The 22,860-nt window shown below is 47.6% G+C and overlaps 1 protein-coding gene across 3 annotated transcripts in view; it reads right to left on the bottom strand.

Annotated features, from left to right (window-relative positions):
• Positions 1-22,860, bottom strand: part of HIPK2 (homeodomain interacting protein kinase 2) — a 305,511-nt gene that overhangs the window by 208,437 nt on the left and 74,214 nt on the right. Inside the window, exon 1 of one of the 3 annotated variants that reach the window (XM_086952953.1) lies at positions 8,647-8,754. The exons of the other annotated variants lie outside the window; for them this stretch is intronic. The gene's annotated coding sequence lies outside the window, so the exon portion shown is untranslated. Of the gene's footprint in view, positions 1-8,646; positions 8,755-22,860 lie in introns of those variants that run through there. 3 annotated transcript variants of the gene reach the window in all.

Genomic DNA, 22,860 nt, shown 5'->3' with positions numbered 1-22,860 from the left:
ATCAGACATCGCCCTCAATCCTGAACCAACAGGGTGACAAGTGTATGAGAGCTCAGTACAGCAACAGCGAGGCCGGTCCCCTTCCAGATTGTGTCCTACTGGGCTCGCAGTGGCCCTGCTTTAAATGTCGCTGCTCTTACCCCATCTCAACATATCTTGCAGAAGCGCCGTCCTGCCTAAAAGTCTCCCAATTTCCGTATGAATCAGCCCACAGATTTTGTGGGGTTTCCCTCAGCACCTTAAAAACAAAAGGCCCTCCATCACAGCTCATTTTTGTGCTTAAGAGTTCATTCAGTTCCTTTCAGTTGCCTTTACACAGTATGATTACACATCTTTTATTTATGTTTCTATTTCCGTTGCAAATATGACATACACTGTTAGCTATTTGTTTATTGGCAACATCGGGCAGGCAATGGAAAAAAAATATATAGTTATTATGTGAATCCCAAAAGAGAGGTTTTTAGATGCATACGCCTATAATAAAAGTCATGCCCTCGCCCTTGGTAAGACCACCAGCCCTCTTGTCTCTAACAACACATTTTCTAGATTATAGATACCTTAAACATCCTCACCTCTCTCTCCCCCCGACTGACTGGTAACCTGACAGCACTAAAGAAACGGATTCCAATTGTAAAGCCCCTGCTCGTCATGGCGGCCATTTTGGAATGGTTCTTTATTCACGGCCGGTGCAAACTATTGAAGGCTTCACCAAGTCTTTCAGAAAATCGTGTGGCTACAAATATTTTTTTCAAATAAAACGCTGATCTCCATTACATCTTCTAAATATCATAACATTTTATTTAAAAAAGTTTCTATTTGTACTTCAATTTATAGCAATAGTCATTCTTGTTCAATTCTTGGAAGCTCTCCAGACTATTGCATGAGGTGTCAACTCAGCTGACGTGGAATCCTTGCCATTCCAGGGTGTGCAGAGCCTGGGATACACAATTGTATTGGAAACGACAGGTTCAAAGAGACGCCATTGAAGAATGGCATATTCTAAAAGGTTACAATACTTAAACTGGGCAGATTGTGTAAACGAAACTCAGGGTTCACACTGACACATGGAAGCCAGACGAAGCACAGTTTGTTTCTTGCATATATTGGCAGAAGGTTCGATTCCGGTCTGGGAGCAGAAAAAACATACATTTACAATATGCATGTGTGTTTGTTGTGTGTGCCCGTAGGTAATCGTTCTATATTTCTGAGCCTTGAAATAAATTACCCCCGGAGAATGAAAACCTAGAGCTATCTGTAGCCTATCACTTCCATCATCTTCTGTGCGACAAGTGGAATAATCGCTTTTGGAAACCTCTTTTCTTTGATTGGCAGCGTGTTAGGCGCTCAGGAGCAAATTGTTTAGAAAAAGATGACATCTAAACACACACATGAAGATTCCAGTTTCTAGGGGAAATAGCTGATACCATGGTGACTGACGTGTTTCTATAAATAATGAAAAATACTAAAAACAAAGGTAAACCAATCCGCCTTCTCGTGAACAGTTTTCTTCCAATATTATGTTGAGAAAACTGTATGTACCCAGATGTTGTACTCCTGGTGTAAATGGACACATGACCACACAAAGTGTAGCTTTGAGGGAGAGACTAGGCGATGGCGCGGTCAAGACCGACACATGTGGAGGTCAACCATTCTTGAACCAACTTAGTGTCCAGTACTGTCCCACATCATATCCAAAGACATTGCGAAGAGCAGGCACAGAGGTTGGAGGCCACCTTGTTTCCGCTGCAGAGCCCTCTAACCCAGACACAAGCTCTCACTGTGCACCCACAGCCACCAACCTGGTGGATGGATCAGCAGTCAAACCACTTGAGAAAGGAATTAACACATGGAAAGCTGCAGGGCTACAGACTGGTCCACTGACACCACAACATCCGGACAAAACATAGGAGTTGCTGCCCTAGCCACACTGCGTATGATATATGCAGAGGGCCAAAGCTTCGGCATTGACCTTAATATAATTGGTTGTATGATGGTACAACGCAGGTAAATACTTCGTATATCTTTGCCACGCATTTTTAGCACACATGTTTTTACCGCTCATATATGCATTTACAACGCATGCCAATACCATGCATTGTTTTTAGATTTAAAAACAATGTATTTGTGGGGGGTGAAACCCACCCTACTTACCTTAAAAGCGTGGTATTAGCATGCGTTGTAAATGCATGTTCGCAGTAAAAATATGCATGCTAAAAAATGTGTGGTAAATGCACATTTTGTTTCGCTAGTCAATGCTTCTTTATCACCAAAAGTGTACTTATTGGTGGGGCTGTAGCCAGATACTAAAGGCGCGTCAGGCTTCCTACCTGAACCAATCTCAACGCCTTTAACTGGCCACACTGAATAAAATGGCAGCTGCCACATCTCCCAAACTGTGACCTATACCAATTTTTCTGAAGAAACATTACTTCAATTTAGCCATCCCCCCACTGCCCTAATTCATGGACCGCTCCAAGAGAGTTACATGCTTTCTGCACCAAATTAAGTTACTGACACAACACCCTTTACTGTCCCATACATCACTAAAGCTTCCAAACACAAGGTCATCTTATTTTAAAAATACATGATCCCTTATTTGAGAGCAGTTCTTCATTCATCTGGGCAGATGTGCCCCCTCAAACCATCCAAATAGGGTTCTGTGGTTTGCACAGGATTCAGATAGCAAGGATTACCCTCCTTGATGATGGCCTCATGGCGCAGCCAACCAGGGGCAGCAATGCTGGTTGTGAGGAGCACCTCACATATTGCATCACAAGATCCTTCCCCAAAGACGCAGAGGGTGGCTGGGCTCTAGGCACTTTTCTTGACAGAAATTGCACTGGATTTGGAAGAGCAACAATATGGGTGTCAGCTGGACCCTGCACACCCAGCTTGGACAATCTTGGATTGGATTGTGCAGCTGGGCTCATAAATGGCCCAGATGGTGCTCAACATTTCCATTTCCTCTGTGTGTTTTTTTGTTCTACTTTATTACGTCTACCACTAGATCAATCTCCGTCGTCACTTATGAGGCACCCAGTGCCTCAAACATCACATGTCCATGATTTAAGTAGATGGTTGGAGCAGAGCAAGCAAGACATCTAGAAAGATATGTTCTCTGGTGTAAATTCTTTACAGGCACCCAATGAGACAGGAAAAGCTATGCCATGGACTAAGGGCAAGTGTCACTTCATAGCAAATGTACTACTATGTCTATTGGGCGCATTCTCAAGAGACTGAAAATCCCCCAAGGCCCTGCAAAGAGCTTCAGTCGAGCTTCCTCCTCTCTCTATTGGCCCAATCCGTAATCCAATATGGCTGCGGCATGGCACTGCTAAGTGGCTCAGTCATGTGGCGGCTCTGCTGCACACCAAAGAGAAAGTAGCAGGAGAGTCCCTGATCGAAATAAGATTTCAGGGAATTCAGATTACAGAGTTTACTAATTCAGACCATGGTGCAGTGTGCTTGTTCCGCAAGGTTAGTGCCCGATGGTGGCCAGCTGGCAACAGAAATAGGCAGAAGCGGTAGCTTGGCAAACAGGGTAACAAGATTGGTTCCAATGTGGTAAAGTGGGATCATTCTCCTGCTACTTTAGTATGACTACGAAAAGAAAACTGGAGTTCAGCAGACTGCAGACTCACTCACACCTGGGTGACCCTAGATGAAGGATTATATTATCACTAATCAGACGTAGCAACCTTTTGCTAACACCTTCAAATCCAGCTGAGAAGGTCAATCGCAATCCACACCTTCCGGTCCATCTCTTACATCCAAACTTTGGCACACACAAAATAGATAAACCCAGTGGCAACAAGACACACCAGAAATGCAGCTATGCTAATCACCTGTTCATCTTGAGCCAGTGCATCCCCTATTTCCTATCCTCCATTGTCCCAGTCGGTGGCCAATGCAAGACAACCTATAGCGTAGGTTTCTGGTTAAAGGCTTCAAGACTGTGACCTGCGAGTCAAAATCTCAATTTCTTCAACTCATCAGACATCTCTGTTGGCCAGAACTAGGGCCAAAAAGGTTTAAATATGGAACCTTCCTGGGCTCTACGAACAGATCTCACCAATCACCCATTTGATCCTCCTAAGACTCATTTTTTTATCGGACACGTCTTATAGGCCTTAACTTTTTCAAATTAGTTCAATTTGCATGCCACAATTCGCATAGCCAGGCATATATCGGGGTATCGCATGAGCTAGTTCAAAATTCTCAACCGGGTCTCCATTCCTTAAATCCACAACTGACGTATACATATATTCGGGCACCTATAACTGAACGTGGAAATTACATATATATCAGCAAATAGTAAGCTACACTTCGCTGAAGAGCTTGAATACCAACGGAACACGTGTCAGGGGTTGGGTGTGCAATAATCTGTAAAGACTGTAATTTCAGGAATATATCATAACGTTCCAGCCTTTAAAGCAGAGAAACTAGAAGGGTGTGGCTTGGCTTGCGGCTGGCAGATTGCATGTACATAAGTTTCCCCGCTTCACGTCAGACAGGATATCAGCAATGTTTACAGACAGGGCCATAATGACAGTGAACAGTCCACGGGCTGCCTTTTTCTTTTCCAACAGATTATCTGTTTGACTCTGTGATGAACAGGGTGGACATTATGGACGATTTCAGAAAGACCATAGGGTTGCACATCCACCTTTGCATTAAGAATATTTGGAAGGAGAAGCTGGGAAGATGTCTTCACTGCACCTGGACCAATGCTTTACGTGCTTGGGATTCTGGGTGTTCGACTCAGGAACTGACTTATCACAATGCAATGTGATTTGAAGGGTGACGGGGGTCCGACCTGTTCTGTACCCTTAGCAGGAGTGGGCAGAGGCGGTGAGTTGATTGCAGGTAAGCCTAAATGAATATGCAACGCTGGCACCGGACAAGCAGGTGCCGCAAAATAACCTATTTCCAACTGAGTTTCTGTTGTTTTTAAGACATCTGCCAATTGACAGGGATTACTGCATCAAATGGGGAGAGTACCAGAGTAGTATCATGGTCACTGAGATGAACATAGAGAAGTTGCAAAGGACTACAATGATAAATCAAAGAAGTTGAGAGTGGTAGAACAAGAAGCGCAGACAACAAAGTGACAAACAGACAGACACCAATGACACATCTCTTATGAGGTCATGAGGTGGATGCATTATCACAACCTTGGAAAACTATGATCCACATTCACAGGTCACCTGGTCCCACCCACATTCACTCCCACAAGGTTTCTTCCAGGGCAGTACGCTCTTGACAAAGGACACACAACAATAATACTGTGGAGAAGTCTGCTTTCCAAACTTAAACATGGAGAACACAAGCTTCTTGCCTTCAGAGAACACCCAACATGCTGCCTTTGAAGATTACAGAATGGAAGGACCAACACGGCCTACTCTTTCTAGCTTCATCCCATTGTCTCTTAACTCTCCTCTCCTTTGCTACACACGGTGAGGATCTGGTATTAAAGGCACGCGATGAAGACCCAAGTACCGACTAGGAACCAGCAAGAGTGAGCGCTCACCCAAGATGAGGGACACAAGCACCGGCCTAGTCTTAACGGGACTGATAGAGGAGAAACAAGCAGCGCTACCAGACACGCACAGCTGATACAACAAGAGGAACACCAGAACTGCAGCTGAATCATCAGGAGTGATGGTGTACCCTGACAGGAAACACAAGTACTACCCTGACAGGAAACACAACTACTGTCCCAATACCAGGAAAGGTAGACGTGTTTATTTATGTATTTACTTGTGTATTTGTCTGTTTTATAAAGCACTACATGTTACCCATTGATTGCTTCAGAGCGGTAGAGGAACAAAACTACCCGCACAGATGAAGGAGGGAGGGGAACTTAAGAGTCCAATCAAATAGAGAGACTGTCCTATCTGATATTCTTTAGGTAAAACAAGCCAGACAGAAACGTTGCCACAGTGTCAACAGCAATGACAAGGCTGAGAAACACAAGCACTGGTCCAGCATCAGGAGTGAGACAGACAAGACACAAGTGCGGCCCGTACTAGCATGAGCGACAAAAATGACCAAACAGGAGAGAAACAAACCCTGCCCCAGGAGCAACATGGGCAATGGGGTGATCCTCGATGAAACACAAGTATTGCCTCAATGCCAGGGATGACAGACACAGAACAAAGAGAAACACCTGTACTACCCAAGTAATAAAAGGAGCGACAGAGGAGAAACAAAAAGAGGGACATAAACACTGCTCACGCTAAAAGGAGTGACAACTGGGCCAGCAGGAAAGTACTAGAGTGGCAAAGCTGATATAACAGAATTAAACAACATGCTGCCCCATTGTTATCAAACAAAGAAAACAGATTTAAGAAGAGAAGCACAGGAACTAACTAAGTAGCCAAAGAATGAGTGGGGTGCTCAAAATTAAAGACAAAGTGAAGGTAATGTGCCACCAAGGGAATCATTTAAACACATACTGTGTTGAGTAAATATGAATTGTTTGCCCTAGAAGGGTGACAAGCAGAGGGAACAGGCGTACACCATCACAAATGTCATGAACTTGTTTAGAATGTAAATAATGCAGAACGTAGGATACATAGCAAACAAATAAACTCTTCATTTGTTAATCACGTGCACATGAAATAAATACAATATGATGTTTTAGAACCGTGGATCAACAATGTATGCAAAGTCCACTCGTTTTAATCATAGAATCAGTCAAATGATTCGAGGATGAAGATTCAAAGATGTATATGAAAGAAGTGAATATGGTGTCAAAATCACGATGAAAGGCCGGTCGCTTCCTGAAAATCAAGTCTGTGGAGCTTCCACCAATCAATTTACCATAAAACATATTTTGCCACCAATGTGTTTTTGCTAGCAGTGTTTTTCTTTACAAGCGGATCTGATTCAATTGGTCTCGCTCACTAAGCCAAACTACCTGAACCAAGTTCATATTCACTTACAACTATACTTACTTGTATTTTGGGTTCAAATTAAAAGCTCCTGTAACTACTATGGGCCTGAGGATGGTCTCACGTACTTCTGACACTCGAGACCGAAACGTCGAAGCCATATCCACTTCTCTCATATAAATCATTGCATCTTCATGCTCGACTCATTTGATGCATGTAATGGACTGATTCCATGATTACAAAGAGTGTACTTTGCATACATTGATCTATGGTTGTAAAACGTCAAATGTTATTTATTTCACATGCACATGATTAATGTATGAAGGGTTTATTTGTCTGTGTACTCTATGTTCTGCCTATTTGCATTGTAAACATTATACATTTATACGTTATTAACATTTTACATCACATTTGCTATGGTGTACTCCTGTTCCCTTTGCGATTGATTCAGATGGTCATTTAATGGTCTTAGACTTGCGCCTTAAGATGAATTCTGCATGTCATCATATTGGGACAAATAATTCACTTTTAGTCACAGAGTATATGTTTAACCCCTTCGATGCTGATGACAAGCTCAGCTCGTCATCAGCCACGGGGGGCGTGTGCGGATGACGAGCTGAACTCGTCATCTAACGCGGCTTTTGCAAAAAAGCCGCGTAGCGCAAAAATCACTGCAGCAGCGATGCGGTTAAATGATTCCCTTGGTGGCTAATTGCCTTTACTTTGGTTGAAACTCAAGCTCACAAAAAGTTATTGGGTTGCCCATATGTTGGTATATTCATGAGGAAAGAAACGCACTGTTCTAGAACTGGGAATGTAGATACAAAACAACCAGAAGCACACTTACTGCCAGAAAACAAGCTCTGCCACTGTACTAACAGGTGTGACAGAGAAATGACATGGGAGACTCAAGTACAAAATAACATGAGAGACACAAGTGACCCAATGGAAAACAGAACCAGACGGGACAGGGTTACTAGCAGGAATACCTGGACGTGTCCAATATGAGAGACACAAATACTGGCCAAGTACCAACAGGAGTGACAGCGGTGATCCAACAGTAGAAACATACTGCTTCAGCAAGAGGAGGACACAGTGGTTCAAAGAGAATTCTTGGACCTGAGTGGCATGACCCCAAACTGAATCACTAGTACTGCCCCAATATAAGAAGTATCATCTGATCCCAAAGGCAAGGTGCAAGAAGCACCAGCAGGAGCGGCAGAGGTGATTCAACAGTCACACATGCACTGTGTTAGTTCCAAGAGTGAGAGGGGCAATCAAAACAGACCCACCACTGATGCTCCAGTACCGGAAGTGAAAGAGTTCCAAGGAGAGGCGCGTGTACTGCTCTAGGAGTGGAGGATATGCGAAGGAGAGGGGGAAACACTGCCCCAGCAGCAGGTATGAGAGGTGATCCGAGGTAGAGTGGCTAGCAGTGCCCCAGCACCATAAATTAGAGAGATTATCCGCAAACGATGCACATGTACCGCACCAGTACCATAAGTGAGAGCAGTCCAGACAAGAGGCCACGTGACGCCCAGTACTAGGAGAGAGTTGCTTCAAAGGCGAGGGTCATGTGCACTACTCCACCAGTACTAGAAGTGAGAGGGATGATTCAAAGACGAGGCGCGTGTACTCCACCAGTACTAGAAGCGAGTGGCCGCTATCGCGAGAAGGTGCCGGGCGCTCCACCAGTAATAGAAATAAAGAGACAACATTCAAAGACGCGGCACAAATACTTCACCAGCACCTGAAGTGGAAGTGGTGATTCAAACGAGAAGTGAATTACTGTCCCGGTGCTGGCAGCGAGAGGAGCTCTCCACAGAGGTACAAGGGCTCTCCGGTGCAGGAGGTGTGAGAGGCCATCCAATGAAGGGGTGCAGCGCTGTCCACGCTCCAGCCGGGGCAGTGAAAGAGAAGCGCTCGCCCCGCCCGTCCTTGCATGGCAGTAACGGAGAAAATGTTCCAAGTCCAGGCAGCAGCAGAGGTATAGGAGCCTGCCTCAGCAGCAGCAGTATTGGAGCCCGCCCCTGCAGTACCGGAGCCTGCCCCAGCAGCAGTGAAGGAGCCTGCCCCAGCAGCAGTGAAGGAGCCCGCCCCAGCAGCAGCAGTACCGGAGCCTGCCCCAGCAGTATCGGAGCCCGCCTCAACAGCAGCAGTACCGGAGCCGGTCCCAGCAGCAGCAGTACCGGAGCCCGCCCCAGCAGTACCGGAGCCAGCCCAAGCAGCAGCAGTACCGGAGCCGGTCCCAGCAGCAGCAGTGTACCGGAGCCCGCCCCAGCAGCAGCAGTGTACCGGAGCCCGCCCCAGCAGTACCGGAGCCTGCCCAGCCCCCTGCCCTCGCAGCGCAGTGCACCGGAGTCTGCCACCCCCATGCTGCGGTGCGCTATGAATACCCCCGGGTCCCCCCTGACAGACGCACACGCGGCTCCCACCGTTCCCTGACTCAGCTCTCGGGTCCTCGCCTGCACCCTTCGCTCACTGAGGAGAGGGGGGGGGGGGGGGGGGGCACTCTTACTCACTGAGAGTCACCGATCGGTGACACACGGCGGCTCCCGAGGGGCGTCACACGACATGGTGACACAACCCTACCGGGATGGCTCCCCGAGACCCGGGTGAGCTGGGGCAGGAAAAGCACACTGGGCTATATGTGTTTTTGGGGTTGTTTCATATAGCGCCAAGCGCCACTTCAGTGCTCTCCGCTATGAGAGCTATTCTGGAGTGCCTCTGGTTTCCTGTGACGGTCTCTGTGGCTCGGGCAATGACCCCTCTGCACACCACCCCAGAACGAGCTGTGAGATGCCCCTGGCAAGAAGGGCTTACGATTCCTCGGACTTCACAAGTGTCTTAAAAACCGGCAGGGCTGGGCAGAGTTCCTCACATGCCAAGCACATCCTTTTAGGTAAACAGGGAGATTTATTTGGACAACAAAAGAAGGAAAACGTGGTTTAAAGAAAACAGTAACATCTATAGTGCTACTATGGCTAACCTAGCCCTATCAAACTTCTCAATAGTGCATCAACTCGACATTGACCAGACCATGGACAATTTCAACTCCTACGTGGACTCCCAGATCAGGGAATTTACACCCATCAAAAGCATATACAGTACATCCAAACCCTCCTTCCCCTGGTACTCCAAGACCTCTACGAAGAAAAGAAACATATCAGAAAGTTGGAGAAAGACTGGTAATCTGGTCTTGCACGATTAAATCTAACAAAGTTTTGTGCTGAGACAAAACTACAAAGACCACATCTTTAAAGCAGAGGATTCACATATCAGATCCCTCCTGGAAATGGACATGGGCAAACCAGAACAACTATTTGAGGTAATTAAGCAAGCCTACAACTCTCCCTCCAAGCCCACCCCCCACCCCCATTGAAGGTGTTTGAGATCCCAGGCAAAAAGTTTGCAGAGTTCTTTGACAAACAAGTCGAAGACATTAACATCTCCCTTCCGGTCAAACTCAACATAATCGAGGAGAAACTGCTGTGCAAGGCACTTCAGCCAGGGTCCTCTTTCCCCCCAATCTCAGAGGCAGAGCTACTTCTAACTCCCTCCAAGGTAAAACCCTCCAACTGTCTTTGAGACGCCATCTCTGGCTGCATCAGCAAATCCCCAGAAAAACTGCTTCTCCACATCTGGACAACCCTGACTAACTCATCCCTGTAATAGGGCTCGTTCCCAGACTATCTAAAACGTGTTCACTTTTCTTCTCTCCTTAAAAAACAATGAGTGGTCCCTGGAAGGTGACTGAAAGTTGTGAAGGCTCCAAACTGTCGCCCCACTTCCAGGACAACAACCTCCTTGACTCCCTTCACTCCGGATTCCGTCCGGGCCACAGCACTGAGACTTCAATTCTGCAGACTGTGGACAATGCCCTCCGCATCCTTGACACTGGGAACTCCTGTCTACCGGTTCTCCTCGACTTCTCTCCGCTGCATTTGACACGGTCAACCACCAGGCTCTGTTAGACACCCCGAAGCATCAAATGGGTATTGATGGTGCCGTCCTTAACCTCATGCGCGCTAGCGGAATTCCGCTCGTACGCCGAGATTTTTAAAAGCGCATGTTACGTGACGAGCTGGGCTCGTCATCAGCGTGCGAGGAGGCTACGCCATGACGAGCCCAGCTCGTCATCAGCGTGGAAGGGGTTAAGTGGTTCGCCTCATACCTAACAAACTGCTCCCAAACTAAAAATTGGGAATGCCGTCTCAGATCCAGTCAGCCTGCAACAAGGAGTCCCACAAGATTCGATTCTTTCGCCAATACTTTTCAAACTCGATCTCGAACCCCTCGGCATGATCCTCAAGAACTCAGGAGTCCTCTTTTGCCTATACCATGACGACACCCAAATCTACCTGAAGGTCTCATGCCCAGAAGACTGCATCTGCCTATCCAACTCCATGTATAGAATTCAAGCTTGGATGGCATACAACCACCTAAAACTAAACTCAGGGAAAATAGAATTTCTTCTCATCTTGCCAAAGAAAGCTAACAGCTCGAATCAAGACTGGAAGGATCTCCTCCATGACACTAAAGGGCGCCCCTCCCTCATACAGAATGGCAAATCTCTTGGTTTCACCCGCAACAGATATCTTAACCTCCAGACCCATTTCTCCTCCATTGCTAGGAGTCCTGGGTTCACCTACGGCTGCTTTGGGGAATCAGGAACCTCATCCCAGCACAAGACCTTCAATATGTTGTTCAGGCGCTCGTGCTCTGCAGACTCTACTACGGAATTGCACTCCGAATTCCCAAAGTCCACCTAGGTCCACTCAGAGCGGTCTTACAGGCGGCAGCCCGCTTTCTGATAGGTCACAAGAAATTTGATTACATCTCCCCCATTCTACGCTCCCCGCAGTGCTTTCCCACAAAGGTGAGAGCTCAATTAAAACTGCCTGCACCACACGTAAAGCTCTTCACTCCTCTTAACCGTTGTACCGCTCTGAGAAATTGAAAACCTCAGGCGCAGACCAAGATTCAAGAAACGCTTTGTTCAGCATGGCTAAAAGTTAGTGGCATAGAAGCAAGTGAAATGGAGTGTAGTGGCATAGAGTGGCTTATCGTGGAGTGGAATGGAGTATTTTGGAGTGCCATAGCGTGGAATAGCGTAGAGTGGGGTGGCGTGGCATAAAGTGGGGTGAAGTGGCATAGAGTGCAGTGGAGTGTCATAGAGTGGAGTTTTGTGAACTGTTGTAGAGTGGAGTGGAGTGATGTACAGTGGAGAGATGCATAGTGGCTTAGAGTGGAGGGGCTTAGAGTGGAGGAGCGTAGAGTAGAGTTGCGTGGCATAAAGTGGAGTGAAGTGGCATAGAGTGCAGTGGAGTGTCGTAGAGTGGAGTTTTGTGAACTGTTGTAGAGTGGAGTAGAGTGGATTGGAGTGATGTACAGTGAGAGATGCATAGTGGCTTAGAGTGGGGGGCATAGAGTGGAGGAGCGTAGAGTGGAGTGGTGTGGCATAAAGTGGAGTGAAATGGCATAGAGTGCATTGGAGTGTCGTAGAGTGGCATAGAGTGTTGTGGATTGTTGTAGAGTGGAGTGTTGTGAACTATTGTGGAGTAGAGTGGAGTGATTTACAGTGGAGAGATGTATAGTGGCTTAGAGTGGAGAGTGTAGAATGCAGACACAAAGAGTGGAGTAGAGTGTCATAGAGTGTTGTGGCATAGTGTGGAGTAAAGTGTCGTAGAGTGAAGACGTAGAGTGACGTGGCATAGAATGTAATGGCCCAGTGTGCAATATAGTGTTGCAGAATGCAGTGGCATAGAGTGGAGTACAGTGGCTGAGAGTAAAGTGGTGTGGACTGGCATTTAGTGGCGTTGCATAGATTGGAGTCTCATAAAGTAAAGTGTTATTGAGTGGAGTGCAGTGTCAAAGTGGAGGAACGTAGAGTGGAGGGTCGTAGAACGGAGGTTTATGGAGTGCAGTACTGTAAAGAAGAGGGTCATAGAGTGTCATGGAGTGGCCCAGAGTGGAGTAACGTGGAGTTGAATGGCGTACAGTGGAGTATGGTGCCGTAGAGTACAGTGGCATACAGTGGAGTATGGCTGTCGTCGTCTTTTTGAGTCTCCCCTCCACCCCGCCCTACCTCTCTTACCTGCAAGGGCGGCACCTGATAGCATGGAGTGGCATAGAGTGGAGTGGAAAGACGTAGAGTGAAGTTAAGTGATGTAGAGTGTCGTAGAGTGGGATGGCATAGAGAGGCATATAGAGTCGTAGTGTGGCATGCAGATTGTCAGAGTGGAGGGTCGTAGAGTGGAGTGGCATAGAGTTTCATGGAGTGGCACAGAATGGAGCGTCGTAGGATGGAGTGGTGTAGAGTGGAGAAGGCTGGTCTAGAGTAAAGTGGCGTAGACTGTTGTCGAGTGGAGTGGCATAGAGTGGAGTAGTGGCATGGAGTGGCATTGAGTGGAAAGGGGCAGAGTGGCATAGAGTGGAGTATCGTGGAGTGGCAGGGTTCTCCAACGAGTAGCTTTTGAGCTATTGGTAGCTCTCCACCCACCTGCAAGAAGCTCTCTTGTTTTCATTCCAGTCTACTAAGTTTGAAGCTTTTGCTTGACGGAATTAATATGTGTATAAAATTGAAATATGTGCATCTGACATCTGAGCGAAAATGTGTATTTTCAGGCCAATTTAGATAATAAAATATCTAAAGCTTTTTAAGTGAAAAATCATGAAACATTGTGGGAGAGATTTATTACTAATAAGACCTTGATGCCAGAGGCATTGCAGTTATGGCTACTATATATTACCCAAGTAAAGGTGTTCAAAATTGACCAAGCCTTTTTTACCTCCTTAACCGCGACGACAATAGCGGAGTGGGTGGGGCCACGTCGGCCAACAGGTGTGCGCAGAACTACGAAGGTAGTGTGCACGACGGCCATTGGCCGACAGAAGCACGCAAAGGGTTAAAATACTTTGTGCAACCCCGCACTGAGGTGACCACTGCTGGTAATGTTGCATAGGGTGGGGCTAACGTCATCTTGTCAGATGTAGATATTATTATTATTATTACAAATCTAATAATAGTAGCTCAGGTTGGTTTTCACTGATCATGAGTAGCTCTTATTACAGAAACAGCTGGAGATCCCTCGTGGAGTGGAGTGGCATAGTGTAGAGTGGGGTGGCAAGAGTGAAATAGAGTCTCATAGAGTGGAGTGTTGTACAGTGGAGTGGCGTAGAGTAGAGTGTGGTATAGTGGAATAGAGTAGAGTGAAGTGGAGTGGCATACCATGGAGCTGAGAAGAGTGTCATGGAGTAGAGGGTGTCATAGAACACTGCCATACCAGATAACACATTTTAAATTAAAATGACCATTACATGTGCACAGACATACAGATTTACTAATAAAACTATATAGAGCACATCCGATAATGTGTAAAAATAACATCACCTATTGTACTGATTTGTTTTGATTGTATTAAAATATTTATTTCCACCACACTTCAGATTTACAAAAAAAATTGCTTCATTAGTACTTTCCTTATTCAGATATATTCTGAAATATTTGTGGTTCATGTACAAATATTTTAATGTTGTTGTGTGCTAGAAAAAACATAACATTGTACAGCCATCCTTCAGCACCCCCCCCCCGACCCCTCTGTACCCAGCGCATGATTGTCACATAAATCCTTGCACTTTGAAGTCAGATAGAGAAAAGTAAACAGCTAGCTCCATTGGAAGACAGAGCTCTACGTTTGACCTTTGTCTTTAAATGCACAGCAAATGTGAGAAGATAAGAACAGTTTACAGAAAGCGAGCACTTGTGGAAGAATACAGTAAACTGGCTATGCTCTACAGGAGGAACAAAGATATATTGAAAACCTAAAACAAATAAAGCCAGCAAATAGAAAGCAAGCAACTGTGTGTTACAAAACACAAAGCTAATGGTAAGCAATGGGCGGACGAATTCCTAGGGATTCTTTCCAGATATCCCCAAGAAGTCTTTCGATAGACAGCTGTGCTGTCTGGCATGCTTTTGGCCTAAAAAGATCTTGCCTTGTCTGAACCTCTCCTACCTCCTCACACTCCCTCCAATAGCATACCAATCTCAACCTGCACAATCGATTGCGGATCCTCACAGGGAACTCTACCCCCTACTTTTCATTTCTTTGTCCTGCTATGAATATGAGTGAAGCGCTCCACCTAACAGAAGAGGCTAACCTGGTGGTCACTCAACCCTTAATGCTCATGTATATTTGTATTTGTTATTTATATGTTCTAGCTTTATTGTGAAGTGCTCTAATGCCTCTGCGCCATGTACACGCTACATAAAAATCACAAAAATAAATTTAGAAAATACTTTCGGAAGAGACTGCTGCTCTTGGGAGACTTATAGGGCTGGGCTGATATTTGCATATAAGGAAGTGGAGGGCGTGTAAAGAAAGCAGGTACACCGCTATACATTGTATGTATGCTTAACTATTGATGGAGCGCAAACCTAAGTGGGAGCAGCAGGGCGCTGTGAAAGAGAAGGCAACAGATTGTAATACTGTGGTAATTCACAACTTTGCAGATAGCCAGGTATTGGAGTCATCCAGGAGTAATGGATGCCAAAATTGTTTTGTGGACTGTAAAATATGCCATATTCACCTGCGGAGTGACCTGGGCTAGGAAATGTACTCAAATTCGATCCCCATGTAAAACTGAGAAACAACCAGATTTCGCACATTGTGAACTCTGTACAGTTCTTTCTGGAAAAACGAGGTGCAGGAAGAACTACAAAAACTGTCCACAACCCGGACACCTCATTTAGCTAGTAAGAACCAAAGGAATCGCCTGAACTAGTCAGATCTCCTTTCGTGAGACTTTTTTCTTCAGTGTTAGGCCGATGCAGATTTGTGCAGAATTGCATCAGAATTCATTTAAAGAAACGCAGTTACTCCATAATTTGAGAATTGCTATAGAAAAGGCTGGAGTTTAGGTTTTTCTGTTTCTTTCCGCTTGTCTTTTGTTCCCTGGAAGTTCCTCCACCCAGCCCATTCATATCCCCTCCCCATCTCTCGTCCGTTGAGGAACACACAGGTGCCTATGGCCATACCACCCTGAATGCACCCGATTTCGTCAGTTGCGATAAACACAGGTGCCTACAGCCAAACCACCCTGAATGCGCCCGATCTCGTCCGTTGAGATACACACAGTTGCCTATGGCCATACCACCCTGAATGCTCCCAATCTCATCCATTGACATACACACAGGTGCCGCTCACTGGTTAGAGGCGGCAGACCCGAGAGCAGAGGACGGCCCGGGACCAGGGTTCGATTCCCGGCGCGGCAGGTTTCTGGACCAGGGTCAGCGGACTCGATAATTCTCTCGCCTCGGTGCCCACTTTGATCAGCGATCACACTCGGCAACTCTGGGCATTAGCTTGCCTCATCTTCACTAACGGCCCCACCAGACCGCCGGGGATGCCTGGTCTCACCCTGGAGATACCCATTAAGGGACCATCTCTCAGGGAAGCCAGGAAGGGTTTCGCAGCGGTCGAAGCGCCTTGGGACCCTACGGGTAAGTAGTGCGCTATATAAATGCCTATACATTTACATACATTTACATTTACAATGCCCATACCACCCTGACCGCGTCCGATCTCGTCTGTTGAGGTACACACAGGTCGTAGTCAAACAGTGAGAAACGTAACTGCCCATAAGGATTAACGGTGATTGACTGGAGTGGATGTTGGAGAATCGGTGAACAGTTGAGGTGAATCACATGGGGGTTTGGAGGAAGCTGGTGAGGGTGAAGTCAGCTTGAAGGAGGCAATGAAAAGGTGGAGAAGGGCACAGAGGCAGGGGTTGCCTTCGTCTGCGATGGAGGAGGGCAGTGCTACAGTTTGGATGGTGTCAATCTCCGTGCTGATTCAAGGTCTGAAGCATGTCTGATATTTTTACAGGTGGCGGTTGAAATCCTGAGATGCTCTAGCGATTGTTGACTGCTTTTTGCATACTAATATAGGGTAGGTGGAGGAAGGGCAGGTTGATAGTGTGCAATATAATCGGGTCTAAAACTGACCATTTATGGAAAAGGGAAGATGTGTCCTGCTTGAGGGAGGCTGGGAAGGTGCCTTCTGTAGCGATGCATTGAATATGATGCGAAGAGGCCTGAAATGCTTGCTGGGGCCATGGGACATGTGTGAACGGCTGCCTGGTGATGGATTCCAGGATGGTGAAGCGGCGGATGCTGCCTTGACATTGGTCTCAGTTGTCAGAGCCATAGGCTGAAGGTGGTTGTTGTAAGGTTGGTGAGTGAAAGTGTTTTGAAACTGGCTTATGTGATGAGCTGCTGAAGGGAGGGAGTGGTGGGAGGGTGGATGCCTGTGTTGTGTTGTCAAAGTGCTGCCTGGTGATAAACGTTTCTATTATGTTGTTGATAACATTTCATTTAAACATTAAATGGTGTCCGGGAGGGTCCGGTAAGTGGATTCGACCGACTTTCATTGCTTTGAACTGAGCTTTCCTTCTGACGTAGGCTTCTGTCTTGGTGGCTGTGCACTACACGGATTTGGTTACTTTGAAAAGCTTTGCCCATACTGCCCTCAGTTTTTTAATCCCATGATGTCATTTTGGGAAAGTGTTATGCATCATCTTTCCCCTTGTATGGTGTCTGGTGCACTGGAAGGTCTGTAAATGTTGAGATGCATTTGCAAGTCAGGCGTGGTCTGCCTTAGAAATGGGAAACTCCTCCATATAATAGTGGGCACGAGAGGGGAGTAGGTTTGGAATGGGATCAGTTTCAGATCTGACAGGGCCTGTAGTGAAAATAAGCAATGTTTCAACAAGCGGGTGCATCAGAAAGACCCGCAGAGCTGGTGAAGAGTCAGTTGCATCAGAGAGACCCGCAGAGCTGGTGAAGAGTCAGTTGCATCAGAGAGACCCGCAGAGCTGGTGAAGAGACAGTTGGATCAGAGAGACCCGCAGAGCTAGTGAAGAGTCAGTTGCATCAGAAAGACCCGCAGAGCTGGTGAAGAGTCAGTTGCAACAGAAAGACCCGCAGAGCTGGTGAAGAGTCAGTTGCATCAGAAAGACCCGAAGAGCTGGTGAAGAGTCAGTTGCATCAGAAAGACCCGCAGAGCTGGTGAAGAGTCAGTTGGATCAGAGAGACCCGCAGAGCTGGTGAAGAGTCAGTTGCATCAGAGAGACCTGCAGAGCTGGTGAAGAGACAGTTGCAACAGAAAGACCCGCAGAGCTGGTGAAGAGTCAGTTGCTTGCATCAGAGAGACCTGCAGAGCTGGTGAAGAGACAGTTGCAACAGAAAGACCCGCAGAGCTGGTGAAGAGTCAGTTGCATCAGAAAGACCCGCAGAGCTGGTGAAGAGTCAGTTGGATCAGAGAGACCCGCAGAGCTGGTGAAGAGTCAGTTGGATCAGAGAGACCCGCAGAGCTGGTGAAGAGTCAGTTGGATCAGAGAGACCCGCAGAGCTGGTGAAGAGTCAGTTGCATCAGAAAGACCCGCAGAGCTGGTGAAGAGTCAGTTGCATCAGAGAGACCCACAGAGCTGGTGAAGAGTCAGTTGCATCAGAAAGACCCGCAGAGCTGGTGAAGAGTCAGTTGCATCAGAAAGACCCGCAGAGCTGGTGAAGAGTCAGTTGGATCAGAGAGACCCGCAGAGCTGGTGAAGAGTCAGTTGGATCAGAGAGACCCGCAGAGCTGGTGAAGAGTCAGTTAGATCAGAGAGACCCGCAGAGCTGGTGAAGAGTCAGTTGGATCAGAGAGACCCGCAGAGCTGGTGAAGAGTCAGTTGGATCAGAGAGACCCGCAGAGCTGGTGAAGAGTCAGTTGCATCAGAAAGACCCGCAGAGCTGGTGAAGAGTCAGTTGCATCAGAAAGACCCGAAGAGCTGGTGAAGAGTCAGTTGCATCAGAAAGACCCGCAGAGCTGGTGAAGAGTCAGTTGGATCAGAGAGACCCGCAGAGCTGGTGAAGAGTCAGTTGCATCAGAGAGACCTGCAGAGCTGGTGAAGAGACAGTTGCAACAGAAAGACCCGCAGAGCTGGTGAAGAGTCAGTTGCTTGCATCAGAGAGACCTGCAGAGCTGGTGAAGAGACAGTTGCAACAGAAAGACCCGCAGAGCTGGTGAAGAGTCAGTTGCATCAGAAAGACCCGCAGAGCTGGTGAAGAGTCAGTTGGATCAGAGAGACCCGCAGAGCTGGTGAAGAGTCAGTTGGATCAGAGAGACCCGCAGAGCTGGTGAAGAGTCAGTTGGATCAGAGAGACTCGCAGAGCTGGTGAAGAGTCAGTTGCATCAGAAAGACCCGCAGAGCTGGTGAAGAGTCAGTTGCATCAGAGAGACCCGCAGAGCTGGTGAAGAGTCAGTTGCATCAGAGAGACCCGCAGAGCTGGTGAAGAGTCAGTTGGATCAGAAAGACCCGCAGAGCTGGTGAAGAGTCAGTTGCATCAGAGAGACCTGCAGAGCTGGTGAAGAGTCAGTTGCATCAGAAAGACCCGCAGAGCTGGTGAAGAGTCAGTTGCATCAGAGAGACCCGCAGAGCTGGTGAAGAGTCAGTTGCATCAGAAAGACCCGCAGAGCTGGTGAAGAGTCAGTTGCATCAGAAAGACCCGCAGAGCTGGTGAAGAGTCAGTTGCATCAGAAAGACCCGCAGAGCTGGTGAAGAGTCAGTTGCAACAGAAAGACCCGCAGAGCTGGTGAAGAGTCAGTTGCATCAGAAAGACCCGCAGAGCTGGTGAAGAGTCAGTTGCATCAGAGAGACCCGCAGAGCTGGTGAAGAGTCAGTTGCATCAGAAAGACCCGCAGAGCTGGTGAAGAGTCAGTTGCATCAGAAAGACCCGCAGAGCTGGTGAAGAGTCAGTTGCATCAGAGAAACCCGCAGAGCTGGTGAAGAGTCAGTTGCATCAGAAAGACCCGCAGAGCTGGTGAAGAGTCAGTTGCATCGGAAAGACCCGCAGAGCTGGTGAAGAGTCAGTTGCAACAGAAAGACCCGCAGAGCTGGTGAAGAGTCAGTTGCATCAGAAAGACCCGCAGAGCTGGTGAAGAGTCAGTTGGATCAGAGAGACCCGCAGAGCTGGAGAAGAGTCAATTGGTGAAGAGTCAATTGCATCAGAAAGACCCGCAGAGCTGGTGAAGAGTCAGTTGTATCAGAAAGACCCGCAGAGCTGGTGAAGAGTCAGTTGCATCAGAAAGACCCGCAGAGCTGGTGAAGAGTCAGTTGGATCAGAGAGACCCGCAGAGCTGGTGAAGAGTCAGTTGCATCAGAGAGACCCGCAGAGCTGGTGAAGAGTCAATTGGTGAAGAGTCAATTGCATCAGAAAGACCCGCAGAGCTGGTGAAGAGTCAGTTGTATCAGAAAGACCCACAGAGCTGGTGAAGAGTCAGTTGCATCAGAAAGACCCGCAGAGCTGGTGAAGAGTCAGTTGCATCAGAAAGACCCGCAGAGCTGGTGAAGAGTCAGTTGCAACAGAAAGACCCGCAGAGCTGGTGAAAGACCCGCAGAGCTGGTGAAGAGTCAGTTGCATCAGAAAGACCCGCAGAGCTGGTGAAGAGTCAGTTGGATCAGAGAGACCCGCAGAGCTGGTGAAGAGTCAGTTGCATCAGAGAGACCCGCAGAGCTGGTGAAGAGTCAATTGGTGAAGAGTCAATTGCATCAGAAAGACCCGCAGAGCTGGTGAAGAGTCAGTTGTATCAGAAAGACCCGCAGAGCTGGTGAAGAGTCAATTGCATCAGAAAGACCCGCAGAGCTGGTGAAGAGTCAGTTGGATCAGAGAGACCCGCAGAGCTGGTGAAGAGTCAGTTGCATCAGAGAGACCCGCAGAGCTGGTGAAGAGTCAATTGGTGAAGAGTCAATTGCATCAGAAAGACCCGCAGAGCTGGTGAAGAGTCAGTTGGATCAGAGAGACCCGCAGAGCTGGTGAAGAGTCAGTTGCATCAGAGAGACCCGCAGAGCTGGTGAAGAGTCAATTGGTGAAGAGTCAATTGCATCAGAAAGACCCGCAGAGCTGGTGAAGAGTCAGTTGCATCAGAGAGACCCGCAGAGCTGGTGAAGAGTCAGTTGCATCCCGCCTGATGGCCAGGTGAGCTGTGGCTCGTCACTGACTTCCACTGTGACCCACGTGTGAACCGCAGCAGGGAGAACTCAGCTTGTCATGCTTCTGCGGTCGGTAAATTTAGCCCCTTTACAACCCATGCAATATTTACTGCGCTTAAAAGTGGAAGAGCTGTAGTACAAAGCGCTGTATAAAAGGCAAGGCGTTTTATAATTATTATTAATACCTTCCAGGATACCTTGGGAGCTCTCTTGCCTTCGCTCCCCACGCCCCCTTCCACCCCAGGCTCCTCCCCCTCCCCGCCCCCTGGTCTGCTGCCGGGGAGTGACGGCCCCCGCCTCCCTCCGACATGAATAATACAGATGATTTCATTAGGGCGAGCTGTTGTGGCATTAGAGGCGCTCTAACAAAGCCGGCCCGGCCTCCTCGGCTCTCGCCGGGCAGGGCACTCATGAGCGGCTGCTAATGAAAGCGAAGACAGGCGGGCGGTGGGGGAGGGGCTGACAGCAGCAGATGCCGCCTGGACCTCCAGTGCTACCTACCGGCTCCCACCCACACCCCCGTGACCGTGAGCGGGGGCAGAGGTAGTAAAGGTACAATGTACACCCCACACTTTCTATATCGCAATATGTTTGACGGAGCTTCCGGAAGTGATCCTCTAGCCTGCTTAAAAGGAAACCTTTCTGTCCTATTGGGGTCAGAAACTCATTGGGGATTTATCGATTAAAAAAAAACATGCCTTCAGTGCACTGGGGACTTTTTTCCGGTGCTTCGTTTCTCCTCAGGTAGGTGGTAGCCGGGGCCCACGGTGATGTGAAAGGAGCTCTATTGAATGGTCATTGTGTTGTTGGGCTCTCCCCGTGGGCCAGTGCTTAATTTAGGCCGGTGTTTCTGTTTCCGATGCCGAGTACCGGTACTTATTTCTAAACACCGGCACATATGTGTACAGTTCTCCACACAGTGGCGCTATATGTCTGTTTTTTTAATAAAACCACATCAGTAGTGCATTTAGCTCTTTAAAATACTTTTTAAATGATACAAGTAGGGCTTCCAGGCAATCCCTAGAGTTTGAGATATCCTGCAATAGTCCAAGATGTCACACTTGTTTGAGTGTGATTGTTAATAGGTAATACTGGCAATGAAATTTGGCAGCAGCTACTGATGGTGCCAGCTACAGTGGACTTCTGTGAAATATCTTTGGCCCTGGCACATTTTTTTTTTTTTTACATATTAAGCATCTCCAGGAGATGAGGCAAGTTCTCACACACCCGATCCATAGCAGAATTTCCAAGAAGGCATTACTTTGAGATCAGGAAATAGGTGTTCATGTGTCCAGCCAGTCCCTTGTTTCTCCCAGGAACAATTTACCCTTAGTAGAAGAAGAGATATTCAACCATGTATGCGCCTTTCCTAACTTTGCTTCTCCGAGGATGTCCCACCCTCATGGAACTCTTCCAATTCAATGTTTGTTTCTCCCAGGATGGACTGTCCTCACCCAACTTTTCCTATCCAATCATTGCTTCTCCTAGGGCGAACAAACCCATACGGAACAAATAATAGATTTTCCCATTCAATCTTTTGTTCTCCCAGGAACTGACCAACCTCAAAGAGGAGACAGCTCTTCCCATCCAATCTTCGCCTGTTCTAACTTTGCTTTTCGCACAAGGGACCACCCTCCTGGGGTTCTTCCCATCCAATCTTTGCTTCTCTCAGAATTGACTCTCACGCAGTGGAGATAGCACCCTCACAGAGGAGACACATCTACCAAGCCATGGAGGAAATAGCTCTTTGCTTCTCCCAGGACGGACCGTCATTCACGGAGGAAATAGCATTGAACAGAGGATGCACTTCTTCCCATCCACACTTTGCTTCTCCCAGGACGGACCGCCATTCACGGAGGAAATAGCCTCTGCACGGAGGAGGCACTCTTTCCCATCCATTCTTTGCTTCTCCCAGGACGGACCACCATTC

Source organism: Lissotriton vulgaris, chromosome 1_2, assembly GCF_964263255.1.
Source record: "Lissotriton vulgaris chromosome 1_2, aLisVul1.2, whole genome shotgun sequence".
NCBI classification, from domain to species: domain Eukaryota; kingdom Metazoa; phylum Chordata; class Amphibia; order Caudata; family Salamandridae; genus Lissotriton; species Lissotriton vulgaris.
This window is presented reverse-complemented; position numbering and strand designations above follow the sequence as displayed.